The sequence below is a fragment of the Argentina silus genome (genome assembly GCF_951799395.1).
Source record: "Argentina silus genome assembly, chromosome: X".
In the NCBI taxonomy this organism is placed as follows: Eukaryota; Metazoa; Chordata; class Actinopteri; order Argentiniformes; family Argentinidae; genus Argentina; species Argentina silus.
Window position 1 is genome coordinate 22,938,756 of NC_139653.1, and position 7,413 is coordinate 22,946,168.

The following is a 7,413-nucleotide window of genomic DNA, read 5'->3' on the forward strand; positions in this document are numbered from 1 at the left end:
TTGATTTCCTTCAAACTTCAAACATGCGCGTGGCTGCACATGTTTTCTTGTGTTTGTCTGTGTTTGTGTGATTCCTTCACAAACACATGGGCGATTCTTAGACTACGGGCACTTTCATGTCCTTTGATCATATTTTATAAAAAAAATAAAAATTGGGAATATTCACACTTTCATAGTTATCTTTACAATGAAAGTACTTTAGGAACTTTTTACCGGCAGTCTATGATGATTTTTTCACCTTTTTCAACATCGTTATAGATGTTTTGTGCCTGTCCCACACCCAGACTTCTGATCTTCAATAATGAAAATGAAGTGTAAAAAAATGATTTATCTATTTTTTTTTTAAATGTGACTGAAGAAAGTATCAGTAAAATAATCAAAACATAATTGGGGTATTTAAGGTCAAACAACTATTTATGTGATTTTATATACAAAATGTAGTTGTCCCACAGTATTGCCATCATTTCCACCACAACACTGTAATGTCCCTTTAAAAAGTTTGTGTGAAAGATGGTTTGGGTAGTTTCTATGGAGATGAACAGTGACATCACAGCACATGTCTGATATGGAGGATATTTTGGATTTCTTCACCAACTTTTGAAGAAAACTCAAGGTAAATATTGCTTGAAATGAAAATATTTTTTATTGTATGTCATTTCCAAACATGACGTAACATCAATTGAGTTTGTAAATAAATAGATTTTCTAACGTACATAGATGTATTTTGCATGCATGAAATGCTAGGTACCAATTCATAGCTAATCTGTGATGCTAGCTTGGATTTTTTTACAAAACACTGTAAGATTGTCATTTCCACCTCCGTCATTTCCAACACATTACCTTCTTGGGTGGAAATGACAAAGGTGAGGTGGAAATTACATTTATGCTTACAAGGTGCAATTCATAGATTGTGAGGCTACATATGTGTAATTTATTTATTAAAATGTACAATGTTAATGTTTTATTCAAATGCATATTTGTTGAAATGCATTTTCATCTATTTTTAAGATGCCGCGGACCTCTACTGCAGAAAGGTCTCAGGCCTATAGGGACAGAATAAAAGAGGACCCTGTCAAATATGAAGAGCGACTGAAAAGAGACAGGGAGAGATACCTGAGGAAAAAAGAAAGAGGGGCTGACCCAGAAATGACCCAGTCATTTCCACCACCTCATACCTTTTTTTTTTAAATAGGTATGAGGTGGTGATTAGAACAAAATTCTAATCACTCATTAAAAACTTCTGCATAGTTTATGGGATAATGTTCCACTTAATGTAATAACACAAGTAGTTATTTCCTGAAATGTATCTAACCAATCCAATATTATATTTCAGGTTGTGGTTGATGTAAGCTTTGTGTTTGGTCCTCATCTCAATTAATTTACCTAATCCACAAATGTATGGTAATTGCAATATAGGAATAAACTGGTAAAACTATGTGTGAAAGTGGTCTTACACTGTTGTGAAATTATGTATATCATACTTTTTTTAAATAATAATCAAATGTTTACGTGATGGAAATTACATTTGTTCAATGCGGGTCGGACAATATGTAAAAAAACACCAATTTGTCTTGTAATGTTCAAGTGCGTTCTCTTATGGATCATGAAACTAGAATAGTTATATTAACCTGTTAGACTGTGACAATTTAGATTTGAACACTTTTTTTCCCCTCAAGTTCACAAGGCCAAAAGTGCCTGTAGTTGAACAATCGCCCACAACAGTGGACTGAAACACCACTGAGTTTGCCCTCCAGTCCAATTTGCCTCTCAGTGTGTGTGTGTGTGTGTGTGTGTGTGTGTGTGTGTGTGTGTGTGTGTGTGTACTGTGTTTGGGCTGGTGTTTGTACCTATGGGGGACCTAGAAGTTGTAGGTGCAACTTTTGAACAGCAAGGGGAGATACTGTCTCACACTTGATGCCATCTGTGCTTAGTCTACTCTTTCAGGTCAACATCTTTAGTTCTTTGTTTCTTATAAATCAGGCATTTAATCATAGATCTGAAAGAACTAGATATCTGAAACTAAACTTTAGAAACAAAATTTGCACCTGATTAATATTTTGACAAAGGTTGTTACATAATAGAAACAGACCCTTAGAGGCAGTAGAGGAATGAGATGAGTCAGTCACATGCAAGAGCTCCTCATTTTGATCAACATATTCTCCTGGTCAGCTGAGAAATTGGTATGTGTGTGTGTGCAAGCGTGCGTGCGTGTGTGTGTGTGTGTGTGTGTTTGTGTTTGTGTGTGTGTGTGTACACTGGTGACTCGTGGGCTGGCTGCCTTTATCCCAATAGATCCCCCAGGTTTTTCCAGTGTTCCTCTCCAAATTTAAAGGGAAAACCTGTCACACTCCCCTCATACACACTTCCCACACACATTCCTCAGATGTAGCTCTCTCTTAGACCCTAGTCCATTATGTAAAGCACATCTTTTGATCATACCTAGTAAATAGATATGGTATGCATTGTAATCAAGTGTCACTATATAATTCACAGAGAACTAATGAAATAGGATCTGAACACAACGGTTAGTAGCTATATGGAGATGTTGATACATACAATAACAAAGGGGTTGCAACCCTGGAGGCTACATTGAAAGATCAGCAAGATCATTGGCCAATGGTTGAATTAAATCTTTTGTGCTCTACAATAACTGTTTCAAGAAAACATTATGAGGAGTGTGTGTGTGTGTGTGTGTGTGTGTGTGTGTGTGTGTGTGTGTGTGTGTGTGTGTGTGTGTGTGTACGCTTGAAAGTGAATGTGTGCTTTCCAGGGATCCCTCTGTCTCATCAGACCAGAGTGTGACACTCTGAGATGTGACACCTTGCTGTCTGGCTGGATATAGAGTATCGCAGTCTGTGTGTGTGTGTGTGTGTGTGTGTGTGTAACTGGTCTCTATCCTTTTCAATACAGTGACGTCTGATGCTTTCCTCCTCCTCTCCCATCTCTATCTCTCCTTTCTCACCCATTTACGATTCCTCTACTCTTCTTTCTCTCTGTCTGTCCTTTGGCTTTCTGGCTTTCTCAGTAGCCATCATTGGACTTGTATTTCCTGTTTAACCTCCCTTATTCAGGTTTCTTATCTCTGTACCATCTCTGCCTCCTTCCTCACTTAATGTCGCTCTGCGTCTTCCTCTTCCTCTTCCTTCCCTAACTCTACTCCGGCCACCCCTCTTTCCCCATTCTATATTTTCCATCCACTAGTGCATGTGATGTGATATATGCTATCACAGGCCCTTGCATTTGGTGAGAGATAGGACACCCCTGGCTGTATATTGGCTGTGTGGAGCTATGGCTAGATGAAACAGTCCTGTTTAGTGATTTACTATGCTGTAACAGTGATATGAGGGCATCAGAAGGGGAATATTCTCAATTTACTCTGTGATGGAATATCTACTTGGTGTGTGTGTGTGTGTGTGTGTGTGTGTGTGTGTGTGTGTGTGTGTGTGTGTGTGAGTGTGTGCAACCCAGCTTTGATTGGATTTCTCTGCTGGGATGAAAGCAAATGGAAATGGAATAAATGTAAAAGGTTACTGTCCCAAGATCCATCATGTCATAGCCATTTTTTATCCTCAATCCATTTTTTATCCTCAAGGTCCAGGCTATGGCATCTCAAATTCTTGTCTGTCTGTCTGTCTGTAAGTCAGCATCTCCTCTATTAGTTTGTCTCTTTCTCTTTCATATATATATATATTTTTTGTTATACTTCATTCAAGATACATTTATGCATGTGTGAATTCAGATTCAATTAACAATAATTTTTCATTTTTGATAACATAACAGTTCACATAGCACAGTCCCACTCCCAGTCCACATGTGCGCACCCACACACATACACACCAATTTCTAGTTATTTGTTTCAAGGCATTGATTCTTAGAATCGTCGCTAGATATTATCTGCTTCAATTTGACATCTACAGGCATTACCCCTAAAAATAAGTCTGGGTGCAATGGGCTTTGAATGTTCAGTACCTGAGATGTTATATTTGTGATAACATTCCAAAACAATTTTTTTCTCCAGAGGGTGTAATGGCGCCCAAATAATTATTCTCTTTGGTCACAGAAGGTGATCGCACCAAGAGAAAAGCCCTCCATGTGCTCAATGGGGACAAAGCACTGTAAAACAGAGACAACCAGTGTCATCGTAAAAAGTTTATGAATAAATGTCTTGCACATTCAAAGGCTTCTCCATCACTCTCCTTTTATAGAGGGGCACTACATCATTCGTGGGGGACAACATGTTTACTGTACACTTGTTTGTATATCCTCATAGATCTTTATTATGTATTTGATCATCGAATGAGGTTCTTTTATTGTGGGATCTTTGTCCTATTGTTTCAAAATGTAGTTGTCTTTTTCTCTTTCTGATCTGACTCTGTCTGCCTGCCTGCCTGCCTGCCTGCCTGCCTGCCTGCCTGCCTGCCTGCCTGCCTGCCTGCCTGCCTGCCTGTCTGCCTGCCTGCCTGTCTGTCTGTAAGTTTGTTTATCTAAAGCTTTAGTGTTACTCTCTTGGCCAAAGCTGAGCTCATTTTGTTTAGGCGTCAGGTGACTTTGTGAGTGTGTGTGTGTGTGTATGTGTGTGCGTGTGCTTGTGCGTGTGGGTGTTCATCAAGGTGGTGTTTTTTTTTCACCAGTCTGATTTGGAAAATTCTCATCAAAGAGGTGCTTGTTGGAACCTTTTTGCCTATCTCATTCCACTCAATGGCCCTGTTTGAAGTTCTCTGTGACTGAGTCATGTCACATTATCACAACAGGAGGCTGAACCACAGTTGCCGTGGCCAGTATGGAGCTATAAGCAGCAGCTTGTGGCCTCTCATGTGGACCCAGGGAACTGACATAGAGAACCAGCTGGGAAAAACAAGTCCATCTGCGCTCTTCCAAACCTGTCCCACAGCTGGAGCATGTGATAGAAATATTATTGATAAAAATGTTTTTAGACAGCATACTGCTGTATTGCTTATAACAATGTTGTAACAATGTACTAGGCCTGCCCTTATGATGAGGTGAGCTGTGGAAATTTACTGAGTATTGTTGCTGGCCAAAACAGGGGTTGAAGGTTGGAAGCAGCCGGTGGGAAACAGTCCATGAGACACCTGTTATTGACACAGTGGGCACCAAACCGCCAACATCCCAATCTTTGTCCTTGATTGTGTTCTTTAAGGAGGAAGGTTGCTGAGCTGAGTCTCAGAGATCTCACTGAACTTCTGTTTGGAGTGTCTCTCCGCTTGCAAGTGTAATAAACGTATATTGTGGCTTTAACAAGACCCTTAGCTCTTGAATCTCACATTTACTGAATACTACATATACTACAGTGGGGAATTTCTATGACAACTTGGGGGCGCGTCCGGGATCCCTAACCTGAGTGTTCCACCTCTCTACCGACAGGTCAAACTTTGACAAACTGCCAGAGTCCTGGAGCCTAAATCCTCCCCCTGAGGGTTAGCACCCGCCAGGGGTAGAGTGAAGGGCGCCTGAAAGGAGAAAGGAAATGGGACTACTCAGTAAGGGGATCCTGAGGAAATTTTTTATTCGGAAAGGTGAGACCACAATATTTGTTATCAAAATCTCCTGTGTTGGGAATGGAGTTAAAATCTGGATAGTGTATTCTCTCTAAAGGGTCGACGGGCTTATTAATAATTGGTTGGTCCACGTTAATCGAGAATAGAACGATTGGTTGGTCCATGTTACTCACGATTGGTAGGTCCACGTTACGATTGGTAGGTCCATGTTAATTGAGACAACCAGATTAAGGTAAAGAACTTACAAAGACACCACAGAGTGTCCGTCTGTCCATTTGGAAGGGTGTGCAAAAATAATGTCTGAAAAATATGGCAAATGGACATGTGAACAATTGTCGATGTGGGAAATGTTAGGTTTTCCAGTAAATGGGAGTTTCAGCATAAGACAGGTTGATGCGCTAAGGAATAAGCTCAATGAATATGAGTTAGGTATGATAAAGAAATTACAGAAAGGAAAGCGTAAAGTAGATTGGAAGGCATATGGTATGTGGAAAGAGAGAGAGACAGGAGAGACAGGCCCAGCAGATGAAGGAACAGGCAGACAACGTAGGGACAAATAACCAGTGTCCTGCAGTTGTGTTAAAACAGGTTGATGCCGACCTGGACTGTCCCTCTGGCCGACCCCGAAGAATGGCGGAACACCAGAGACCACCCCCATATTGTGCTGCTGCACCGAGGGCTCTGCGTGCAACCTGGCCCGACTAACCGATTTGGCATCTCCACCAACCCATTCCTAGGGTATCCAGACCTGACTGGCCTGACTGCACCCAAGACTCCACTGATGGCTTTGAGGCGGAGGAATGCCAATCCAGACCTGCTCGTGAACAGCCTCTCAGCTGCTAAATGTCATCCACTACTCGACCCGGGCCAAGCTCCGGCCCCACAAGGAGCTAATGATGGTCCATGGGAACAACAATGCAAACTGAGGATGATAGCAAGATTACTACTGAATATACAGAAACACGTAAAAAAGAACTGTGTCGTTTACGAGGCCGGGTGGATGGGAGACGTCTGGCCTTACACAAAATATGCAGAGAAATTCATAAGGGGCTAAAAGGTTAAAAAGAAGACGGGCAGGAGGCTCCAGATGGCCCAACTGGCCCACTACAGCGGTCAGACAGACAGAGGACGAAGACAAGGGAGAAGGGTTGACAGAAAAGGATGTTTTCGTTGCCGATCAAAAGAACATTGGATAAGAGATTGTCCTGAGCCAGAAGAGGGTGATGATGCCCCATGAGGAATTACAGTCAGCAATCCAAAAGAAGGGTGCCGAGGTGGGAACCAACAGGAGGGGTACTGACGGTCAGAGGAGACGGGATGGGAGGCATTGACTGGTGACATCAAAACAAAACAAAACACACACAATGTTTAGAAATTCAGGCTGTTAGAGAAAATTCAAGTAAAGAAAATGACCAATATAATAAAAATCTATCTGTATATGATAATGATGGCATCCAATATCAGAAACACTCATTTATACTGTCTAATTGTTGCCCTGTGAATTTGTTAGGTAGAGATCTAATATGTAGCTTAGGATTAGCCTTATGGTGTTCAGAAAAAGGAATCAAAATAGAAAAGTGTGCTATGCAGAATATAATTTTAGGCAGAGGCCAGCTAAAATATTATTATGCATGGGATCTGATTAATATACTTTAGTATTACTACTTTACTACTTTATACTACTTTAGTATTCCTGTGCACAAAGATATTATACACATGCTGTACCTCTTAGGGATAACTCTAATACAATGTGTTGATGACCTTTTAATTTGCTCGCCTGATAAAATGTGAGAGAGACACAGTGACTCTCTTGAAGTACTTTGCAGAACAACAGAAACTACAGTTTGCAAAAGAGAAAGATTGGTACGCTTTTTGAATCATATATAAAAACAGGAAT